Here is a 24790-nt window from a genome sequence, read left to right as displayed (position 1 = left end):
AAGGAAGTTAAAAAGAAGAAACGAAACACAGAACCCATTTCTCAATCGCCACGATAACCTTCTCGTCTCCATCCATATGTCTAAAAACAGTCATTACTTAATCACGAACAAAAACAAAAAACTCGAACGTATATAAAGCTAGTAAAAATATAACTGAAATTCTCGGGTAATGCGTGATGTTAGTGCGAACTAGAGGTGCCAGAGAAAGTGTTTGCGTTGTCCTGCTCTTGAGTTTAATGATGGTAAAGCAACACTTGTTTTGGGCCATTGTCAAAGCCCACGCCGGCTAATATTGGAGGAAAAGGAAATGAAGGAAATATTGAGATAGAGTAAACGCGAGACTCATAACTCGCCGCAGGGTTTTGAAGAGGTGCTAAAATACTTTAGAACTATGTAAATGATATGAATATTAAAATGTCATTTAAGCAAAGTATGCAGCCAAAAGATGAGATAAAAAAGTTATTATGTATCACTAAGGTTTCAGAAAATCCTTTTACATTTTGCCTATAGTAATTATTTAGTGGAATACTGGTAAGTACACACACAAACACACACACACACTATTTGTACTTATGCTGTCTCAAGACTGAGAATAACAGCCTCCGTGATGTCTAACAGACTATATTTACTGAAAGAGCTCGATCATATACAAAGCAGACAAATTAATAATGATGAATAGAACCACGTCGTAGCCTTATGTCCATGTTTTGTTGAATAATGGAAAAAGGAGAAAATGGTTTTCATTTTTATCCAAGGCAAAAATAGGAGAGCATCATTAGGTATCTGTGATATTTCAGTACAACATATCATTCGAAATGCATCAGTTATCTGTCCTGGATATCATTCGTCATAACATAGAGATTGTTATAATGTACAAATAATATTGTCCATCAACATATTGTTATGCATGTAAAAACACCTCACACCAGTGTAAGAATTAATAACTAAACTAAGTCACATGCAGTGCATTTCGTTGTTTACGACAGAATGTAAATTTTGTGAATAAATGATTGCACCACCAAAATAACATTAAATCCCGGTGTAGTTTGATTTTAGCCATAGGTTTTTTCTGACCCAGGGAAGAGATGGAGGGAGAAGAAGGGAGCGAGAAATGGAGGAACCTTTCTATATAAGTAGAAACAGTTCAGCTGATTGCATCCCTTCTCCAAATTAGCCGTGGAGGAGAGAGAGGAGGTGTGTAACATATCTGTATATCTGTTGGAAGATCGTCAGTATCAAACTACCAGCTTTCTCAGTAGTGAGTAGGAGCAGAAAAAGGCAAAGGGAGACCACACTTGAACGAGCTCTGTTACCAATGTCCTTCTTCAGTCAATAGTAGGCTAATGCAACAAAATGTTATGGGGATCTTCTGAGAGACTTGGAAAGACAGCAACCTTGTAGTAGCCTCTTGTGTAATGTGATCGTCGAAAGATGTATTAACAGTTTAGTTCTTGGAGGAAATATTTCTTCCAAGGTTTAGTAGTTACAGATTTGAATCTACTGGAAATGTTTCACGTTGCTTTCAAATATTCATATAATTACTTCTAAGAAATTATATGTGGATAATTTTGCCAGCTGTCAGTGATCCAGGGGCTTCGTATGATGTATTGACATATCTGGCTTATTCAGAGCCCTCAAGTATATGATATTCGGTCAGTGGTTGAAATCCACGGAGGTGCCCGGCGACTTCGGGGGCACACGGAACTGCGGTATTTTGGCATGAATCATAACACTCGCCACTATTATATGAAAGCTTTAACAGGCCTTTCTACAGAATCTAGAGTGATTTAATGGGAGTAAAATGGAAGAATTTCAACCTGTCAGAGACGAAATACCGACGGCGAGAGTGTTGACGAGAGAGTGCGCAAATTAGATCGCCTTTATTTCTGTCACGAAAATAACACTTCTTGCAAGAAGGTTGAAGAGAGACTCGAGAGAGAGAGAGAGAGAGAGAGACGGGAGGAGAGAAAGAAGAGATCATGATGCTTGTGATTTGCCTTGCTTTCAGTTAAGGTTCGTGTCGCGGGTGGTCGTAGAACGGGTGTGAAATGGTGGTTGAGTAGATGGGCGTGGGCGGTTGGGTGGTCTGTGTAAGTTTAAGTGTAGTGGGCAAGACGTTGTCTTTTGCAGTGGAGTGAAATTTGCAAAGGTAAACAAAGCGAGAAACTTTCAAAGCAACTTCGGGGGACGACGGGTATCTGGTGAGGTATTTCGGGTATTTCTTCCTGTGCGAACGCCGTGGAAAGCTGTTATCCTATGTTAGCCTATCCTGTTTAATTAAGTACATCAACAAAATTGAAAGTAATGGAAAGTGAATCTGTACCCTGATTCTTCCCTAGACTTGTTGACCTTAGCGTAGCCTAACCTTAGGGAAGGATGGTCGTGGACGTGCCACCTCCCACCTTCCACCCAGCGGGTTATCTACGCCCAATTTCTTTTCTTCCATAGGTTCTGCAGAGTACATTTGCAAGTGCTGCCTAATCTGTAATTAAACATGAAATGGTTAAGGTTTCTCGAAATTTACTAGCGCCCAGGTTAGTTGAGTGCAAATGTAGAATAGCCTATACTAAAGTCCATTCACTTAAGGTAGATTCTTGTGCCTACGAGACGCTTGTTTGGTGGCCTCTGATTGGCTGGAAACTGGTAGGTAGGCCGCTCGCTCAGTCTCATTATGTTCGTCTGCGGCTTAGAAAACTAGCAATATGTTTATACCTAGTATTCAATAATCTCGCGCTTTCCTCAAGCTAGGAAAGTTTTGGTCATGCCTAATGATTCGGTCTTAATCGTACAATTAGGCTAAGTCATCTTTTTCTGAAATCAATAAGATAAAACACAAAGGAATTACGAGTAAAAATGGAGAGAGAAGTACCTATTTGATTCTTTATACCTGTTTTTACTTATCATCGGATTTTCCATCATTAACTCGATCAAGATGAATTAAAACATATTTTCATACAATAGAACCACCCTGAATACGTTGGTGCTTTCAGATTTTGGATGCATATAAGCCTAGTATGTGAAGAGAAAATGAAGAATATGTCTTTTATGTTGCATCCGTAAATGATTCAAGTGGACAGTATTGCTGAGAGAATATGATCTGCAAGGCGTCGTTGTGTTGGTCATCTCAGCGAGAGATTTGAGTTGCCAATTAGTGATATAAGAGGTTGCAGTTTCGACAGTATTTACCATGTTACATTGTTACATTTTCTTTAATTAGATACACTGAATTCCCATTATGTCTGCCGAACATTTTCAATCCAATATCATACAGTATGTCTGGACATATCTGATAAGGAAAATAATAATACGTGTATTCCAGTAGGAACAAATCACAATTTTTTAAAGTAATTTGTATTTCCACTCATCCTTATTGTCCAGTCCTTTGCTGCTGTGACAAGTATCTGTCAATTGTACAATTCATGGATTAAGAATTGAAAAGAAGTTTAAACTGTTTTCCCCAACTCAAAATATATCCCAATGTTTATATGTTTAGCTTACATGAATGCATACCTTAATACCTGTAAGTGTGCCTATAAATTGTGTACAGTGGATCCCCTGTATTCACAGGGCAAGAGAGTTCCAGACCCCCCCCCCCCCCCCCCCCCCATGAATAGCTAGAATCCGCAACTACTAAATTGAAACCCCTCTAAAAATGCTAAGAATTGCCTATTTTGTTAGTTCAAATTCATGAAAAACCCACTAAAACTGCCCATACCTGGTTTCTTTAATAATTTTTCACAAAAAGTGCATTTAATCATGAAATTGATATGAAACTACAGTAATTTATGGATATTTATCATAGGAAAATACTGCAAATACACAAATTTCCCATGAATAATGGTTAGATATGGTCCATTGAGAAATCCACGAATACAAGAGTCCGTGAATCTTGAGAACGCCAATATATGATGTCCATTGTAATTATTTGTCTCCACTAGTATATACTATATAAATGATAAATGATCATGCCTATTATAAAGAGGACACTTAAATTGTAAAAAATATAACGCTAAAAGTTCTTTTATACAGTATAGAAATTATTTGAAGTTGTAAAAAGCTTAATAGAAATTATTTGAAGTTGTGAAAAGCTGGTCATTTTATTGAGATATATACTACTTTGTATAAATTTGATCATGGTAATACAGCTATGTTACAGTACTGTATGATTAGACCTTGCATTTACAAACAATTACATATTACTGTATATATTCAAGATAGACCCATGATAAAGAGGATACTGTGCATTGACATATGAGCAGGTAGCCTGTGATCATGCAATTTAGTTATGTTCTACCACCATTTATACGTATATAAACAGGTATTTGTTATCTGTTGTTTAAGTTCAACTAGGCCTATACTATACCATTATTCCATGTGATAAACCTTGTGATAAAATTGCATAATGCTACCATAGCCCCCATGACAAAAAGAACATAACTTTGCTGCCTCCCCTGCTCGCTGTCTTGCTTGTTTGTTGTGTATGTGCACCGCATCTCATTTCATATGGATTGGGCTGTATTAAATAGAAAAGAATTGGTGGACATACATTTTAAGAATATTTTTGAAAGAAGCGATTGCTCAAAAGGTGTTTAGCCTCAAAGTTTATACCAGTAAGTAACCAGAAAAAAGATTGCCATTAAATAACACTGATATTTCATAAGGACTTTTTTATAGGCATTAATTACATTCCAGTATTTAATGAAATGTGCATTTGAGTTCCAGTATTTAATATAATGTGAGTTTGAGTTTGGTTGAAGTCAATTGAATGGAAAATTTTTAAATATGTAACTGACCTGGCAGTTATATACATAGCTATATTCTCTGACGTCAGACTTCGAAACTCGCGGCAATCACCGACTGTCGGTCAGGTGATCGTTACCTGTACGCCCTCTAGATAGTTACCTGAAACCCCTCCATATTTTCCTTCTGTCGCCCAGCCGGCAACTTCGTTGTTGTGGGCTCCTCGATAGGTCTTTCGTACTCGCTAGAGTATTTCATCATTGGGTGAAGTATTTTATTGGCTTTCGCTGTTGTTGACTTGGATTGATTTTGGATTTGTTTTTGGATTACTCAATTAACAATGTCGGACTCGGGAGTTGTGTATAGAGTCTGCTGTAAAGGGGGGTGTAAGGTTAGGATTTCCCAAGCTTCTCTTGATCCCCACACACTTTGTGTGAATTGTAGGGGTAGAATTTGCACTTTTGAGAATAGATGTGATGAGTGCTTGATTTTGGATGATAAGGAGTGGAAGGAGTTGGACAAGTATGTCCGTAAGCTCGAGAGAGATAGAATTAGAAGAACTAAGAGTTCCCTTTCCCGTTCATCAACGAATCAGGAAGTGGTAGATAATCCCATAGTTCCTTCCCCTGCTCTAGTATCAGCTCCCGAACCTGTCTCCGAGTCGGGGGCGAAGGACTCAACCTTTGCAGGTATTCAAGCGGTGCTTGAAAAAATGGGACAACAGATTGCCTCTCTTACTGAGCAGGGCAATCGCACTTGGACTGTCGTAAGTGCTTTAAGTGCAGGTGCTAAAGTCTGTAAGTGATAAGTTTAGTGTTAGTGACAGTGTAGTGGAGGGTGCGTCCGATCGGTCCTGTCACGCTCCTAGACAGACCTCTTACAAGCTCCCGGACCCATGGGAGATGAAAGTCGAAAGTCTAAGGGAGGCGAGAGGCTCTAGTATCCGGTCGGGGCGTGCCCTCAAACAAACCTGCTGACGCTTCCAAGGTTGCTTCAGACAGCCGTAGAAAAGGCGCGTCGAGTGTGTTTGGTTCGTCATCCGATGACGTCTCCCCGCGTCGAGGATGGCGACACTCTACTTCCTCTCGTCCTCTCAAGAGGAAATTACCTCGTGTTTGTGAGGTCTCATCAGATGAGCAACTGCCGGGCTGCAGTCACTGGAGTTCTCCAGAGAAGTTTTCGTCATCGGAAGCCTTGCCAGCTAAACAGAGCAAGACAGCGCTTTTGATGCACGCTCCTCTTCCTCCTTCTACTTGGGAGGATTTACCTAGGAAGCTTCCTACCAAGCGTCCTCAGGAAGCCTTAGAAGGATCTACTCCTCCGGCTGCAGTTCGTGCGGGCGAATCTGACGAGGTACCCTCTCCCTCGAGAGACAATGAAGCCAAGAATATGCTGCAAGATATTCAACAGCAGCTGTCTGTACTTATGGAAAAGCTGCAAGAACCCAAGCGTCAGTCTGACGCCCCGGGAGTGATGAAGACTTCGCGAAGCGTTAACGCCAAGAAGAACACAGACAACCAGGACACTTCCGATTTACTCGGACATGACACTTCCGAGCGTGACGCCAGCGCGCGTAAGAGCAAAGAGCGTGACGCCAGCGCGCGTAAGAGCAAAGAGCGTGACGCCAGTGCGCGTGAGAGAGAAGGACGTGACGCCGACGCTCGTAAGCATGACGCCTCGGCGGTTTCTGGTGCCAAGGAACGCATCGAGACCAATGACGCTCCGGCTTTGGCTTTAACTACATCATCCGATGCGGAACGAGCAGAGAGAGACCTTCGGAGATGTTGGAGGTAGTTTCGGAAGAGGAGACGAAAGAACAAGTTCCTCCTTCCGATACTAAGACTCTATGCTTCTGTTTCAAGAGCTTTTTGAAACGGATTTCAAGCCCGCAGCACCTCGTTCTCCCCTGTCTCAGTTCCTTTGTGGAAGAACCCAGAATAAGACTGCCTTTACTAAGATGGTTCTTTCCATTTCGGCCAAGAAAGCACTTGCAAAGATGAATGACTGGATGAAAGAGAAAAAGGAGCGAGGCAAAACTGCTTTCGTTTTTCCTCCTGCAAGATTGGCTTCGAAATCCAGCGTTTGGTACGAGACTGGGGAAGTTCTGGGCCTGGGAGTACCTGCCTCCTCTCAGGCAGACTTCTCCAGTATTGTCGATGCCAATCGTAGACACGCCTTAACAGCAGCGAAGGTGATGTGGTCGAAGCAAGAGTTCGATCATTTACTGAAGGGCGTGTTTAGAGTGTTTGAGGTCCTGAACTTTCTAGACTGGTCTCTGAGTGCTCTCGCCAAGAAAGTGGAAGAGAAGGATTCAACGGACATTTCTAACCTTCTGAGTGTGATGTCTTGTATGGACAAGGCTTTACATGATGGAACTAATGAAGTGGCAGCGATTTTCACGGCAGGGATCGTGAAGAAAAGGTCCCTCTCTGCTCCTTTACAGCTAAAGGGGTCACACAGTACAAAGAGCAAGCTTTTGTTTGCCCTCTTTGCGAAATTTCTTTTTCCACAGGAGATTATTAGAGATATTGCCACTTCATTGACTCAGAAGACCACACAGGACCTAATATCGAAGGCAGCCAGTGGGGTTTTGCCTTCTTCGTTTGCGACCAAGAGAGCGAGAGAGGAGAAACAACCACAACAGTTTTTTCGAGGAAAACAGCCCCGAGGGACGTCGGGAACTTCTAGGAAGCCCTCCAGAAAAGGTGGCAAGCTTCCTTCCAAAAGGAGGCCATGATCAGACAGTCCTTCAGACACAAATAGGAGCCAGGCTTTCTTTGTTTTGGGAAGCCTGGAGAGAGAGAGGGGCGGACAACTGGACCCTTCAGATACTAAGGGAGGGCTACAAGATCCCTTTTCATACAATCAACTTACCTGTCAGATATATACATAGCTAAGACTCCGTCGTCCCGACAGAAATTCAAATTTCGCGCCACTCGCTACAGGTAGGTCAGGTGATCTACCGGCCTGCCCTGGCGGCAGGGACTAGGAACCATCCCCGTTTTCTATCATATTTTCTCTGTCGCCTGGTGGTATCAACATTGTTGTTATTACCTCCTGACTTAGATTCATTTTTCAACCTTGATCAACGTTTTCGGCTTTTTGGTGACGTATTTGGATCGTGTTTTGGCATTCGCTACTGTGGACTGTTTTTTTGGAATAACTCTTTTGGATTTTTCTCAGTATGTCTGATTCTAATGTGAGTGTGAGAATGTGTGAATGTAGGCTGCAGGGTGAGGATACCGAAAGCTTCGGTTTGATCCTCACACTGTATGCCGTAAATGAGGGGGTTTTCAGTGTTCTGCTATTAATACTTGTAAGGAATGCGAGGGATTGAATGCAGAAGAGTGGAAGACTTTGACTTCTTATTTGAAGAAGTTAGAGAGGATAGAATTAGACGATTGAAAGGTGTGAGTTCAAGGCCTATTGAGCCTTTCACTGATAATTCTAATCCTACTGATGTAGATTCTCCTATGTATCTCATTCTCAGAGTGCTTTTTTCGGATTCGGCATCGAAATCGCCAATCTGAAAGCTACAATTAGGGACATGAAGTCCAAGATGGCTGACTTCAAGGTAAGGCTAGTGAAAGTGAGCATTACAGTGAAGTGAGTTCTCCCAGTGTTGTGGAGGGGGCGTTTGATCGTCCCTGCGACGCTCCCAGGCCTAGACCTCTTCCAAGCTCACAACCCGAGGAGAAGGAAAGTCGAAAGCCTTAAGGAGGTTGTGGGGGATCCCCAACGGTCATTACGTCCCTTCAGCTAGCTCTGTTCGTGGCAGGCGGCTCAAGGGCGCTTTAGAAAAAGCGTCATTCGCGAGTGTTTCTCGTCCTCATTCCCTCCCTCTCCCTCACCTAAACGAGGGTGGAAGGAATCGAACTTTGTCAAGACCGCTGAAGCGTCATATGAAGCCTGACATAGATTCTAGTCCGAGCGTTTCTCAGATGACGCTCCGTCATCTAGCAAGAAAGCGAGGGGGCGTCAGCGTCACCTGAAGTGTACGCGGAAGTACCCTTTCCTTTCTTCTTCTCCCCGAGTGATGACGAAAGACGTCATGCACTGGACGTGGAAGCGTCAAGAAAGATCATCATGGCAGTTCAAGAGCAGCTGTCATCTCTAGTGGGAGTTTTAGCGCCACGTCGGAAGGACGTGACGCTTCCAATTAAGAAGTCTCGTCCTCTCTCACCTGTTCAACGAGAAGCGTCATACAGACGGGAAACGGCTAAACGTCTTATAGAAGCGTCTAGTTCGAGAGCGAGAACAGGTGCTTACGAGAGTTTCGTAACGCCAGAGAGACGTAGACGTCTTTTAGACGCGAAGCGTCATTGGGAAAGGAACATAGACATGACGCTCCGTCCAATATTATGACGCCAAGTAGGACGCCTTTGGAGAGCGGAGCGTCTTCCAAGCGCGAAGCGTCATCGAGACGTCAGCAAAAGACGTCATCCATGACGCTTGGCGAACGGGAAGAAGCGTCATGTAAGCGGGAAGCGTCTTCTAAAATTCTAGGAGAAGCTGAAGCCTATGACGCCTTCAAAGACTATTAGAGCGGGAAAGAGGAAGGAGTATCATTCCCTTAGCCCCTCTCCTATTAGGAGTTTGTCTCCTTCAAGAAGAGGAACGTTCGGAAAGGAGAGCGGAGAAGCATGTAGATCCCGAGTTAGAGGAAAACTCGATGACGAATATAGTGGAAGAGAAGGTCTCTCTAACTATAAGGTGTTGACTACCCTACTTCTGGAGGAGTACGGTAGACGAGTTGACTCCTGCGCTCCTCCTTCTCCACGCTCGCTCTCCAGTGCTAAGACGAAGAAGCCTTCGTCTTTTCTCAAAATGAAACCCACCATATCGATGAAAAGAGCTTTACATTCCTTAGACTCATGGATGAAGTCTAAGAAAGACTTAGTAAGGACAGTCTTCTGTATGGCCTCCAGCAAGATTGGCTGGGAAGAGAGGCATTTGTATCAGACGGGAGAGAATATGGGTATTGCTCTCCCTTCTACAACCGAAACAGATTTTGTTCCGACACGGCATACAAACCTTCGGTCCTTTTACAATAGGAAGGTACTAGCGGCAGCTGGATAGGTCGTAAGCTTTCGAACAAGGGGTTCGGTAGTTAACTGCTTGTCCGACAGGCGCGCGCGCGCGACTGGGAGGTAAACAAATCACTTTTGCTTTCGGCCTGCTGGCGTGTGGACGTGTATCATCGCTCTCTGCCCGCTTCATCGTCGTTTGCTTTCGCATGATTGTGTTTTTTCTTTTTCGATGTATCTAGTGAAACTGAATTGTAAGTACAATCATTTCATTGATTTCAATTGTGAATTAAAGGATCTTGCGGGAATCATTTTCCCACCCAGAATGATCCTCGTATTGTGTATGCTCGGTGCCGAGGGCGGGAGCGCTCGCTCCGAGCGTATATTGGGTTGGAAATGTGTAGATGAAAATCGTAAGTAAGTACTCTTTTCATTTATATTTTTTTGACCTGTGTGCCCGTTGCCGAACGAATACTATCGGCACGGAAACTTATTCAGTATGAAAGTGGAATCGCAAGTACAGTATTCTTTTTCATTTTCATAGATTAATTTTATTGTAGCATACTCATTTTGGATCAGTTTCAGAGCTTGCCCGGAGATTGATCCTTCCCCCTTTTTATTTTGAATGAAGTGAAATCGCAAGTACAGTTCTTTTTCATTTTCATTTTTTTATTGAGATTGCATTGTTGACTGGGATCAATGTTCCGCTATTCACGGGAATTGATCCTTCCCCTTTTGATTGTATGAAGTGAATCGCAAGCGCAGTAGTCTTTTCATTTTCATATATCTGTTGATTGCATCAATTCGTTATGGATCAAGGCTTTCCAGAAACCTTGATTCATAAAGGTAAGGAATAAACCTTTCACCATTGCGCTCGGTACCGAGGGCGCAAATGCGCTCGATCCGAGCCCTTTTTCATTGTGAAGTGAACGTGCAAGATGCATTTTCATTTTGTTCCTTATTATTGATGCATCAATAGTATTTGGTTCAAGTTCCGCTCAGTCAGGGAATTGATCCTTATGCCTTGTATTCGTGCCGATGGCACGATTGCTAGGGCTCCTTATTTTGTTGTTGGTACATGGGTGCTGTGCGGGGGAGGGGAACGAGAACCCCCCCGCTCAGTTCCCACTGATGACTCTTCCCCTTGGGGGGGGGGGAGTTTTATTTTCGGTCGGCGTTCTTCTCCTCGCCCGATCCGTCGAGCGCGGGGGAGCGCGCTCGGTGCCCGATGTACAATTGTATTAGGGGTCTTCCACTCGTTCGGGAGGGATCAAAACCCCGCACGAGGGGATTTCCCCTCCATTAATCGCTATTACTTTTATTTCCCCAGGTGATACTGCCACGAGGGTGGACCTTGGTGAGGTATGGCGTCCTTCCAATTGCAGAGCGTGCTGGTGTCCAGGGGCGGCGGTTCTATGTCTGGGCCTACTGCGGTCACCCATGGAGTGGTGACCACGCAACCAGGTGACGACGTCCCTCCTCACCTGGTGTACTCGCCTCACGTGGTAACAGTCTTGCTACAGCCGCTGTGAAGTGCCGTTCACGCGTACCGAGAGGGGGCGTGCCGCCGCCGCTCGTGGTTGCCGCGCTGCAGCGACCACATTCCGCTGCCCTAGAACTCGCTCCTGGACCTGCCGCCGTAACAGGATGTTGCTGGCTGCTGCTCCACTTCCTGTGTTTCCGGTGCTGCCTGCCGTACCTGGCCGATTCTGGGCTGACTGTCCATGCAGTTTCTGCGCTGGCGTCCCCTGCCGTTGCTGCGCTGGCTGTTCCTGCCGTTGCTGCGCTGGCTGGTCCTGCCGTTGCTGCGCTGGCGTCCCTGCCGTTGCTGCGCTGGCTCCTGCCGTTGCTGCGCTGGCGGTCCCTACCGAGGATGTGCTGCCGTGCCTGCTGTTCTTGAGATGCCCATACCTGCTGATGTCGTCCCTGTTCGTGGTGGTACTACCCCAGACTGTGGTCTGTCTGTACAGGTGCGTCCGGGCCCTGTGGCTTCGGCTACAGCAGCCCCGGCTCCGCCCTGGATAGCAGATCTTACGTCTGTCCCTGAGGAAGCTGACGAAGAAGAGGAGGAAGGTGTCGTGGTCGTCGTCTTCATCTTCTTCATGGTCGTCAGCCGCCGCCTCTTTCCCCTTCGACTTCTAAGGCTTTACAGCCGAGGAAGAAGAAGGTTGCCTCCTCCCTCCTAAGAAGCTTCCTCGGGAGCTTCTCGGGACCCGTCTCACCTCGGTGGGACGGGAGGGTTTCTTCCGCTGGTCCTCCTGCTCCTTCGGGAGCGGGGCCCGTCTCTTCTTCCGCAAGGAAGAAGACTACGGGGACCAGTACCGGTACCGGCTAACACCGGTACTTCCTTCTCTCCTGGTGTCAGTGGTTCTGCCACTGCATCAGGGTCCGTCTCGGCCTCTCGCTCGCGGGAGGTACCGAGTGTACGGTCGCCTAACAGCGACCGTGCAGCCAGGAACCAGACCTCTGAGTCCGCTCAGCGTCAGTTCACGGCACGGGGTGGGCGGAAGACTGGTGACAGCCGCTCAGGCGACTCTCACCAGACCAGCTCTCACTCTCAGCTTGAACATGCTGGCTACCCGGGGTGGACGTGACGGTCCACGACCGACCACGGGCTGAGGCTGGGAAGAGGTCCTCCCGTTCGCCGGTGCCAGCCACGGCTGGAACCAGCGACGTGACGTGCCGTGAGGACAAGCACCGGTCTCACTGCGACAGTGGAGCCTGCAGGGTCGCCTGACCGTCGCTCTCACAGAGAGCGATCGGGTACGGCAACCAGCACCAGCTCTTCTGACACTCGAGATCGGGGCCGCTGTGCTCAGTCCAGCCGTTCTCCACAGCGAGAACGGTTTCGACCAGGCCTGCAGCTCGATCGTCACCGCGGGTTGACGATCGCCTGCAGCCCTCCAAGCCTGCTGGTTCTGCCAGCGAGCGAAGAGGGAGCGTCAGGTCTGCCTCTACCATACCTTCAACCTCCTCGGGTTACACCTGGAGGAGCGAGTTATGGAGGAGTGATCGTGAAGGGTGCGCCCATCATTATCCCACCACGACGCCCTACGTGCCAGGCACGGTTCTTGAACCGGCCAGGACGTATGCGCAGTGGAAATGGATGGGGAAGACCGAGAGGGCTGTCGCTGTTCCCCCTTCTTAGGAGGAAGGTTCTCGGAATATGCTCTTGTTCGAAGGGCTTAACGGTCCCACTCTGCAAGATGACGTGACTTCCGAGACCCAGAGGAACTTTGCCGAGGTTACGGCGCTGATTCGTCAGCACAATGACCTCGGGGAAGGATCGCCGCTCCCACCAGCAGAGCCACGTCTCGGCTCGAGTTCGTTTTGGGGCCCGAGAGGGTAACCCAAATCGACGGTGGGGCGGCCGCGATCGGAGCTTGCCGACTGTGTTGAGCCAGGTAGTCCTCTCGTCTCCGGACAAGAAGGCTCCCTCGGTTCTGGATGGTCGAACAAGCTCCTTCGCCTCCTCTACACTGCGACAGAGGCGTTTCTACGTGTCTTCGGACATCGTAGTTATATATTCCCTTCGGTCCTCCTGAGTTTTCGACCTCGTGAGGACTGGAATGAGTCGAGCGGTTTCGCTCTCTCCTTCAAGTCTCGATCAGCCCCAACCGGACGACGTTCACAGTGGAAGGACGGCAATTCCCCCTCACCTGCTGCCGGAAGGGGGGGGGTGCCTGGCCATCCATGGGGACCCGGTCCATCAGCAGGTCGTACGCTCCAGGGGCATCGAAAGACGTAGCATTGAGACAGGAGATCAAGACCATGCTGAGCAAGAGAACTGTAGAAATCGTACGGATCAACCACCGGCTTTACAGCCGACTCTTCCTGGTGGAAAAGTCTACGACAGGCTGGCGCCCAGTGATAGATCTCTCTCCCCCGAACCGGTTGGTTCGCCAGACCCGGTTCACGATGGAGACGGCACTCTCAGTGCTCGACTCTATCAGGGAGAACGATTTCTTCCTTTCAGTGGACTTGAAGGATGCGTATCTACAAATACCCATTCATCAGTCCTTCGGAAAGTACCTCCGCTTCATCCTCGACGGGACGGTGTACCAGCTCAGGCCACGTTGCTTCGGTCTCTCAACCGCCCCACAGGTGTTCACGCAAGTGTTCACTCTGGGTGTCTGCTTGGGGCCATTCGCACGGGATATGTCTGATGGGATATCTCGACGATTGGTTAGTCCTGGCGAGCTACCGCTCGCAGTTGCTACAGGACAGGGATCGACTGCTCGAGTTCTGTCGCGATCTGGGGATCGTTCTGAACTTCGAAAAGTCCGATCTCGAGCACAAGCAGAGGATGAAGTACCTGGGTATGCTGATCGACACGGTAGCAGATTCAGGGAGGCGGCCAACCAGTTCCTGTCTCGGCAGGAACAGGTAGCTCAGCAATGGCAAGTCGTGATCGGGCACCTGTCGTCACTCGGAAGCCAGTCCCTAACGGGCGTCTTCACCTGCGGTCTCTTCAGGGAGACCAAAGGAGAGTGGTCACAGGCGACGGATCCCCCAAGCCTCCCTTGGTCATGACACAGGAGGTGAGGCAGGACCTAGCCAGGTGACTGGACGACAGGAACCCCTCAAGAGCAGTGCCTCCGCGCACTCTCCCCCCGGACATGCAGCTGCTCTCAGACGCACCGACCGAGGGATGGGGCGCACACCTGGAAGAGTTGCGGACTTCAGGAGTGTGGTACGAGAACGACAAGCACCTTCACATCAATGTACTGGAACTAAGGCAGCGTTTTCCTTGCTCTCCAAGAGTTCCAGGACCGCTTGATGAGACACTCAGTGTGATGTACGACAACACCACGGTGGTGGCTTACGTCAACAAACAGGGGGGGCCTAGTCCTAGTCTCTCCCGTTGTATCAGTTGACTCGGCAGGTGCACGAGTGGGCCGAGGCACACTCAATAGAGCTGTCGGCACGCTACATTCCAGGGAAGGAATGTAGTAGCAGACACGCTCAGCCGTCGGGATCAGGTGATAAGGACCGAACGGTCTCTACACCAGGACGTGGCGGAAAGGCTCTTCGACCTGTGGGGGCGACCAGTCGAGGATCTGTTCGCCATCCGGCACAACAGGAAGCTCCAGGTGTTCTTCTCGGCCGTGCCGGATCCATGGGCAGCTGCAGAGGACGCTCTTAAACAACCCGTGGGACAACCTCTTCGCCTATGCCTTTCCCCCGTTCAGCCTGATTCGCAAGGTGATCAGTCGAGCACTGGTCATCCCGAATCTCAGGATGATCCTGATGGCTTCCAAATGGTCACAAGCCATTTGGTATCCGGACCTGCTGGCTCTTCTCGTAAGAGAACCGAGAGAGATTCCCCATTGGCACAACCTTCTCGCCCAGCACACGTCGAGAGGTACCTACCACCGAGCAGTCCAGTCTCTACGTCTTCACGGCTGGCTGTTATCCACCTTCTCTTGCGAACGAGAAGCTTTTTTCGTTGCGCAACAACAGAGATGGCTGGTAAACGTCCGTCAGTCCTCTGCAGCTGTGTACCAGGGAAGTCGGCCGTCTTCGGTGGTTGGTGTCGTAGACGGGGCCCATCTCCTCTCAGAGCCACTCTTCAGCAGGGAGCGGATTTCCTCGTTTTTCTTCGCCGAGGAAGCTCCTCTAAGTTCCCACAGTCAAAGGATACAGAGCCGCCTTGTCGCTCCTCCTGAAACTGACGGATTGGACATCTCGAACTCGTTCGAGATCTCCTTGCTTAGTAGCAGCTTCCAAAGGTCTTGCCAAACCAGGGAACTCGAATGAACCTCTGTCTTGCTGGACCTGACATCGGCGAAGAGAGTACGGGAACGGTCATGCAGATAATGAATGTAGATGAGATGCTGCTTTGTCCTGGGAGGACGCTACGGCGCTATCTGAAGAGAAACTCGACACCTCGGGCCTGAGTGTCGACGCCTCTTCGTTAGCAATGGGGTCACAAGAAAAGAAGTATCAAGACACTCTTTCCGTCCTGGCTGCGTGAGGTCTTCAGGAGGGCGTATGAGGCTGATGGTAGTGACGACATCCAGTACGTCCCATCCGAGAACTCAACGAAGTTAGAAGTATTGGCCCCTCGTCGGCGTTTCGTAAGAACTTCTCCGTGGCGCAGGTATGGAAGGCAGGGGTCTGGTACAACCAGACCACCGGCAACTTCCTTATACCTCTTGGATATTGCCCATAGGTCCTTGGATCGGTTTCCTTAGGACCCGTGGTGGCTGCTCAATACGTCGTCTAGCGAACCCAGACCCACCCTAGCAGGCTGAACAGAATCGAGTCCTGGTGTGACTGTATGAATAGATAGTAAGGAGGAAGTGACTGGCTTCTCTTTCTATCTTTTCTTCCTCTCTACCTGTGGGTAGAGGGATACGGTCATCACCCTGCTGGATAAGGACGAGATGCCGGTGAGCTATACGACAGAGCCCCATCCTATCCCTTGCACGAGGGACGGGAGCAGAATATCACCTTTCTTCCTCACAAGGGGGGGAAGTGGAATGCCTACAAGAGTCAAAACCATGACTTTAACTTTGCTCCTGTACAGGAACAAGTTCTTACATTGCTGGTACGAAGAGATGCGCATGCCCCTCTCTTAGTACTCGGTCCAGAGGTCTGACCATTGATCCTGCGGTGCACACCCCGATCAATCGGACAGAGGCTTGGATCCCTCCCTCGCTCTTACGACCAGGGAGGCTTCCAAGGTGGGCGAACACCAGTCTGTTCACAAAAGACTCAGATTCCACCCACCAAGAAGTGAGTCTTCCTATTGTAAAAAGGACCGAAGGTTTGTATGCCGTGTCGGAACAAATGACAATTTGTCCAAAATTGCATTTTTTCCTAACTATACAAACCCTGAGGTCCTTTTACACAATAGCCCCACCTCAATGCCACCCCTCACTTCTGCAGTTTTTGCTTGGGCCAAAAGCAAAAGTGATTTGTTTACCTCCCAGTCGCGCGCGCGCGCCTGTCGGACAAGCAGTTAACTACCGAACCCCTTGTTCGAAAGCTTACGACCTATCCAGCTGCCGCTAGTACCTTCCTATTGTAAAAGGACCTCAGGTTTGTATAGTTAGGAAAAATGCAATTTTGGACAAATTGTCATTTTCGACTTTGGTTGACGCTTCAAGGCGTCCTAGTCTCAATTCTGCACGGATTACATGGGGAATTTCGGAACTGGATCATCTCCTCAAGGGACTCTTTCGCTGTATTGGAAGTTTTTAACTTCTAGATTGGTCCCTTGGGGGGGGTAATGTCCAAGAAAGCACATGATTCGAAGGAATCGAACCTGAAGCCCTGTTATGCATATTGTCTTGTATTGACAAGGCGGTACAGGATGGATCTTTTGAAATAACCTCTTTGTTTGGGGCAGGTCGTTTTAAAGAAAAGGACTGTATATGGCGCCTTCTTAACTAAGGCAGTCTCACATGCTCAGAGAGCAGCACTTCTATATGCGCCTCTATCTGACTTTTTGTTCCCTTCCTTCTCAGTTTAGTAAAGGACATTGCGCATTCTTTAACTGAGAAGGCAACGCAGGATCTGCTGACGCAGTCAGCAAGAAAGAGAAACCTGTTGCTGCAATCGGACAAGAAAGGACCCAGTACAACGGTGCAGCCCTTTCGAGGTGGTCCAACCTCCAGACCTTCCACAAGGAGGAAGGCTCCAGAGAAGAGAGGTAGATCTGCTTTTCGGCCCTCAAGAAAGGAAAATGAAAGATTTCTCTCCTCCAAGCACCAGTAGGTGCCAGGCTCCTGGGATTTGTGGAAGCCTGGACACTGATAAATGCAGACGCGTCATCTTTGGCGATCTTAAGGAGGGATATCGTTCCCTCCCTTTCCTGAACTCTCCTCCCTTAACGTCAATACCAAGGGAACTATCAGCCAAATACAATGGATCCTGTGCTGAGGGATACTCTTCGATCGATGGTGGAACAAATGTGGGACAAGAGAGCGATAGAATTGGTACGGGATCAACACTCCCCGGGGTTTACAATCGCCTTTTTTCTGGTGGCGAAAGCCTCGGGAGGCTGGAGACCAGTACTGGACGTCAGCTCGCTGAACAAATTTGTTCAGAAGGAGAAGTTCTCCATGGAGACTTCTGCTTCAGTCATGGCGTCATTACGTCAGGGAGATTGGATGGTGTCTTTAGATCTCCAGGACGCCTACTTTCACGTCCCGATCCACCCTTCATCGAAGAAGTACCTCCGTTTCATGACGGGGGGAAGGATCTTTCAGTTCAGAGCCTTGTGTTTTCGGCCTGTCCACAGCTCCTCAGGTCTTCACAAGCCTGATGAAGAAGTGTGGCGAGGTTTCTTCACCTCAAAGGATGTGAATGTCTCTATGTATCTGGACGACTGGCTCATCAGGGCCAGATCGAGAGACAGTGCTTGGAGGACCTAAAGTTAACTCTCGATTTAATCAAAGCGGTTGGGATTGCTGGTGAACCTCGAGAAGTCTCAGCTGAACCCAGAACAAGACCTAGTCTATCTGGGATTCGGATGGATTCTCGGGGTTTTCGAGTTTTTTCCTTCGCAAGAGAGAATCGCAAAAGGTTTGCGGATAGTCTCTCTCTTCTTAGAGAAGCAACAAACGTCGGCGAGGGAATGGTTGAGCCTTCTGGGGACGCTTTCCTCGCTACAACAATTCGTCCCTCTAGGAAGACTGCATGTACGTCCGCTTCAATTCTTCCTCAAGAGGTCTTGGAGCTGGAAAACGGACAATTGTCGGACGTTTTTTTGCCCCCCATTCCAGTGGAGATAAAGTCACACCTACAGTGGTGGTTGCTCCCTCTGGAAGAGAACAAAGGGATCTCTCTAAGAACACAGAACCCAGACCTAGTGTTGTTCTCCGACGCGTCGGAGAGAGGTTGGGGAGCGACATTAGGCTCGGAGGAAGTGTCAGGCACCTGGGAACCAGCACAGGTGTCTTGGCACATAAACTGCAAAGAGCTCTTCGCCGTACATCTGGCCTTGAAGAGCCTAGAACCGCTGGTGTCAAACAAGGTAGTGCAAGTAAACGTGGACAACACCACCGCACTTGCCTACATTCGGAAAACAGGGAGGGGACTCACTCCTCGTTCCTTTACGAGCTCACGAGAGATCTATTACTTTGGACTTCTCACAGGAACATCTCCCTGCTGACAAGGTTCGTACAGGGAGTAAGGAATGTGAGGGCGGACAGGCTCAGCAGGAGGAACCAGGTCCTTCATACAGAATGGACACTACACGAGGAGGTGTGTCTCGATCTCTGGTCTCGTGGGGGAAACTCCTCATGTGGATCTCTTCGCAACATTCATTTCAAAAAGGCTCCCAGTGTTTTGCTCGTCGTTGGAAGATCCAAGAGCACTTATGGTAGACGCCTTCCTGCTAAATGGTCTCGAGTAGACGTTTATGCTTTTCCCCCATTCAAGATCCTGGGTTAGTAATGAAAAAGTTTGTGGCGGGGTCAAAGGAGACGAGGATGACGTTAATAGCCCCCTTTCCGGCCGGCCCAGGAATGGTTCACGGAGGTGGTAGAGTGATGTATAGACTTTCCAAGATCCCTACCAAGAAGGAACGGATCTTCTCAGGACAACCACACTTCAAGAGGTACCATCATAAACCTCCCCGCTCTCGCTCTGACTGCCTTTCGACTATCGAAAGACTTGTCAGAGCGAGAGGCTTTTCTCGCGAAGTGGCAAGCGCGATCGCGAGAGCACGCAGAACCTCCACTACGAAGGTATACCAGTCGAAGTGGGAGGTATTTAGAAGGTGTGTAGATCCAAGAAGTTGTCCTCCTCCACTACCTCTATAGCGGAAATTGCTGATTTCCTGCTATTCCTGAGAGAAAAATCTCATCTAGCCGTAGCCACAATAAAGGGATACGAAGTATGCTCTCGGCTGTATTCAGGAACAGAGGATTAGATCTGGCAAATAATAAAGATCTCCACGATCTCATAAGATCTTTTGAGACTTCAAAGTCTAAGGAACCAGTACCTCCGAACTGGAACCTGGACGTAGTCCTCAAATATCTGTCATCGGATAGATTCGAACCTCCTCATCTGGCATCGTTTAGAGATAACTAGCAAAATGCCTATTCCTATTATCTTTAGCTACGGCAAAGAGAATTAGTGATTACAAGCTCTGCAGGATAAAGTAGGATTCAAGGGAGACTCGGCTATTTGCTGCGTTTTAAGACCCTGTTTTTTTTAGCGAAAAACGAGAATCCCACGAATCCCTGGCCTAAGTCATTCGAAGTCAAAGAATGTCGAAGTCTCGTAGCAGAGAAGCAGAGAGGTCTCTAATGCCCTGTTAGAGCTCTGAAGTTTCTACCTTCAGAGAAAGCGTCAGTTGGGAGGCTCTAGACAAGGCTGCTTTGGTGCGCGGTAAAAGACCCCACAAGACTGATGTTCCAAGATGCACTGGCGTTCTTTGTAAGAAACGTCATTACAGACGCCTCCATAAGGTCTGTCCTGACGAACAGTTACAACTACTGAGAGTAAAAGCTCATGAAGTAAGAGCTGTAGCGACGTCTCTCAATCGTTTTTATAAGAATTATGTCGCTTAAAACATCATAGATAACGACATTTTGGAGATGCAACCTCAGTATTTGCATCTCATTACTTGAAAGACGTTCGTGTGACATATGAGAAGTGTTTTTCTCTAGGTCCTTTCGTATCGGCGGATACGATTCTGGGTACGGGAGCCGACACCAATCCTTAATATGTATATACTTTTCTTCTTTTTGGATATGGTCTGGAGTCTCTTCGAACAATAGAGGCCTTAGGCTAGCACGGGCGGCCGTCTGTGTTCAGTAATGAGAACGCTTGTCATATCCATTTAGATGAGTATAATTTTTTTTTGAAAATTATGTATGTGTGTGTAGTGGTTTTGAGTTACGGGTTGTGACGAGTTCGGGGATAACTCGGAACAATCCTTAGTTCTAACATATGGTTAGGATCAGGTGGTCGGGATTGGTTGTGTGCTCCTTCATAAGGTGTATTGTCATATAAGTGGATCAGCACCCACCCATTGACAAAGTCCTTTCAGGCTCTGCCGAGTAAGCGGATAAGACCCCATCGGCAGACCCACAAGAACTCTTGGCCATAGATCATATATCTCGCTAAAGTTTCTTGAGGTGATGCAGACTACTGGGCAAACACCCACGAAGTCTACCACCTATCAGGTAGGAACCAAGGTTTTATTTATACCTACAACATATGTTGTTTACCTGTCTATTCCATATAGTAGCTGTCTCTTACCCTCCACCGAAGGGTGCCAATCAGCTATGTATATATCTGACAGGTAAGTTGATTGTATGAAAATGATATTGTTATGTTACAATAAAGTTTCATACATACTTACCTGGCAGATATATACAATTAAAGGCCCACCCAGCATCCCCGCAGGAGACAGGTGGTGGAAGAGAGAAAATATGATAGAAAACGGGGATGGTTCCTAGTCCTGCCGCCCAGGGCAGGCCGGTAGATCACCTGACCTACCTGTAGCGAGGGTGCGCGCGGAAATTTGAATTTCTGTCGGGGACGACGGAGTCTTAGCTATGTATATATCTGCCAGGTAAGTATGTATGAAACTTTATTGTAACATAACATATCATTTTTACGCCAAAACCTCACCAATAGTTTTAGATTACCCTTGACTTAAACAGCGAATTACAAGGACAGCAGCAATAGAGATTCGCGTTGTTAAAAGAACAAGTTAAGAGCCTTATGCTTTTAAAAAAGCGATAGAACCTGTTTCACCCCAAGAGAATCCGGGGTTCTACAATCGACTGGTTTTTGGTACCCAAGAGCTCGGGAGGATGGAGACCCGTTCGGACGTCAGTGCTCTAAACGCCTTCGTCGTGAAGACGAAATTCACAATGGAGACAACGCAATCAGTGCTATCGGCGTTGAGACCGGGAGATTGGATGGTCTCATTAGACCTACAGGACGCTTATTTTCATGTCCCCATCCACCCAAGCTCTCGGAAGTACCTCAGGTTCTTATTCGAAGGAAGAGTATTCCAGTTCAGGGCTCTTTGCTTTGGGCTCAGCACAGCGCCACAAATATTCACAGCTATTATGGCAAATGTAGCCAAATGGCTACACAAAGGGGGGGTGGGGGGGATCCGCATTTCTCTTTATCTGGACGATTGGCTTCTCAGGGCCAACTCCAAGACAAAAGTGTCTGGAGGATATGAAAATAACCCTGAACTAGTACGGGAACTAGGGCTAGTGGTGAACCTGGAAAAGTCTCACCTGGAGCCCTCTCGCTCGATCATTTATTTAGGAGTTCTGATGAACTCTCAGGATTTTTTCGTTTGCTTCTCCCTCCTAGGAGAGACAAGACTGATGCCTGAATCGGGGTTGGCAGGAATTCCTGGGGAGACAACCGAATGGATCGGCGAGGGGCTATGGATGAGGATCTTTTGGGGACCATTTCCTTCTATCGAATAGTTGTCGTCTCACTGGGAAGACTGCACCTCAGACCCTCTGCAATTTTACCTCAACAGAAATTGGAAAAGGAAGGAACAAAGGCTTTCAGACACCTTCCCAATTTCCCAATTTCAGCAGAGGTCAAGAAAGACTTGATGTGGTGGCTGGATCCAGCGAAGCTGGGAGGAGGAGTTTCACTTCAACAATTGAATCCACAGCTAATACTGTTCTCAGACGCATCAGACCTAGGCTGGGGAGCGACTCTGTGGAGCAGGGAAATTTCGGGAAGATGGAGCGAAACCGAAAGAAATTGGCATATCAACAAGAAAGAGCTGATGGCAGCTTTTCTAGCTCTTCAGGCATTCGAGGAATGTGTGGCAGGCAAAGTAGTGGAAATAAGCATGGACAACGTGACTGCTCTAGCGTATGTCAGGAAACAAGGAGGCACCCACTCCTTTTCTCTGAACGAGACAGCCAAGAATCTGTTGCTATGGGCAAAGGACAGAAATATCGTCCTCCAAACGAGATTTGCACAAGGAGAATTAAATGTCAGAGCGGACCTCTTGAGCCGGAAAAATCAGGTCCTGCCAACAGAATGGACTCTCAAGTTAGAGGTAATGTCGCAATTACTATGGAGGTTATGGGGGCAAGCCTTCCATAGACTTGTTTTGCAACCGCAACAAGACAAGGAGGATGCAGACGTTCTGCTCACCGGTGCTGGATCCACAAGCGGTAGCAGTAGACGCGTTCCTCATGAACTGGGAAGGACTGGATCTGTACGCCTTCCCTCCCTTCAAAGTGAAACACAAAGTATTAAAGAAGTTCGCGCAGTCCGAAGGAACCAGAATGACCCTGATAGCCCCGTACTGGCCGACGCGAGACTGGTTCGCAGAGATGTTGCAGTGGCTAGTGGAAGTTCCAAGAACCCTTCCGTTGCTTCCAGATCTGCTCAGACAGCCCCACTTCAAACGGTATCACAGGAATACCCGCGATCTTCAGCTAAACTGCCTTCGACTGTCGAAAAGCTCCTTAGAGCTAGAGGCTTTTCGCGAGAGGCAGCTAAAGCTATCGCCAGATCAAGAAGGGCTTCGACCATCAACGTCTACCAGTCGAAGTGGGAGATATTTAGAAACTGGTGTAAGGAGAAGAAGGTGTCCTCGTCCAACACATCTGTGAGCCAGATCGCAGACTTCCTTCTTCACTTAAAACTTAAAGTAGGTCTAGCCACTACTACAATTAAGGGATACAGGAGCATGCTGGCGTCAGTCTTTAGACATAGAGGACTGGACTTGTCTAGGAATCAAGATCTTCACGACTTAATTAGATCTTTTGATACTACGAAACAAAAGAGTGAACAACTACCAGGATGGAATCTGGACGTAGTACTAAGGTTTTTTAATGTCCTGACAAGTTTGAGCCGATCCAGGAGAGCTCGTTCAGGAATTTAACCAGGAAGACTTTTTCTAGTCGCTCTCGCTACTGCAAGGAGAGTAAGCGAGATTCAAGCTATGGACAAAAGAGTAGGAATTAGTAGATCTAAAGCGTTTTGTTCAACCACTTTAGGTTTCTTAGCCAAGAATGAAACTCCATCCAATCCTTGGCCTAGGTCTTTTACGATTCCCAGCCTTGGAGATTTTGCAGGTCAGGAACGTGAAAGGACTCTTTGTCCGGTAAGAGCATTACAGTGTTATCTGCACAGGTGCAAGGACGTTAGAGGGACTTTTGACAACTTATGGTGTTCGTTAAAGATCCCCAAAAGGCCTATGTCAAAGAACGCTTTAGCCTTCTTTATTAAGTGTGATTCAAGAAGCTCACACGGAGTGCAATGAAACGCTTTACAAGGCTTTAAAGGTAAAGGCCCATGGAAGTGCTAGCTGTAGTCTCGACGTCAATGGCGTTTAGAAAGAATCAGTTCCTTAAAGCCATTTTAGACGCGACATACTGGAGGAGCAGCTCCATATTTTCTTCTTTTTATCTGAAACAAATAGAAACGGTATATGAAGACTGCAGAACCCTTGGACCGTTCGTAGCCACTGGCTCGGTGTTGGGTGAAGGAGTTGATACCTCTAATCCTACATGTTAGACCCTTGATGTTATTTTTATGGTTGTCTGTTGAAGGTTAGGGGAAACCTTCAACAGTCTAGTGTATATGTGTGTTTTTTCAATCTCTTGTATGCAAGGATTGGATGGTTAGGTGGTCTTTGCCTGTTTTAGCCCATGTCAAGGGCATAGGTGGTTTTGTCGCATAGAGGTCACGTCCCTTCGACAAACCCCTTTGAGCTCATCAGCTGCACAGGTCACATCCCTTAGCTGGAGCTCCTAAGGAGAGCAGACTAAAGAGGCAGTACTCGTCAAGTCAGCTTCCTTAGCAGGTAAGAATCTTTAGTTACCTATTAAGTAGTTACCTTACAATGATGTTGCTGTCTCTGACCCTCCTCCAAAGGTGTCAATCAGCTATGTATATAACTGCCAGGTCACTTACATATTTAAAAATGATATTTTTATTTTAAGATAAATTTTTAAATATACTTACCTGGCAGTTATATACAATTAGAAACCCACCCACCTCCCCTCAAGAGACTAGAGGGCGAGAAAATCTGGGGTTTCCAGGTAACTATCTAGAGG

The 24790-nt window shown here is 47.5% G+C and overlaps 1 protein-coding gene across 1 annotated transcript in view; it reads left to right on the top strand.

Moving 5' to 3' along the window:
* The first annotated feature begins 1863 nt into the window (after positions 1-1863).
* Positions 1864-24790, top strand: part of LOC135219339 (uncharacterized) — a 353665-nt gene continuing 330738 nt past the window's right edge. Inside the window, 1 exon segment of the mRNA XM_064256015.1 lies at positions 1864-2013. The gene's annotated coding sequence lies outside the window, so the exon portion shown is untranslated.

This window comes from Macrobrachium nipponense, chromosome 1 (genome assembly GCF_015104395.2).
Source record: "Macrobrachium nipponense isolate FS-2020 chromosome 1, ASM1510439v2, whole genome shotgun sequence".
In the NCBI taxonomy this organism is placed as follows: Eukaryota; Metazoa; Arthropoda; class Malacostraca; order Decapoda; family Palaemonidae; genus Macrobrachium; species Macrobrachium nipponense.
This window is presented reverse-complemented; position numbering and strand designations above follow the sequence as displayed.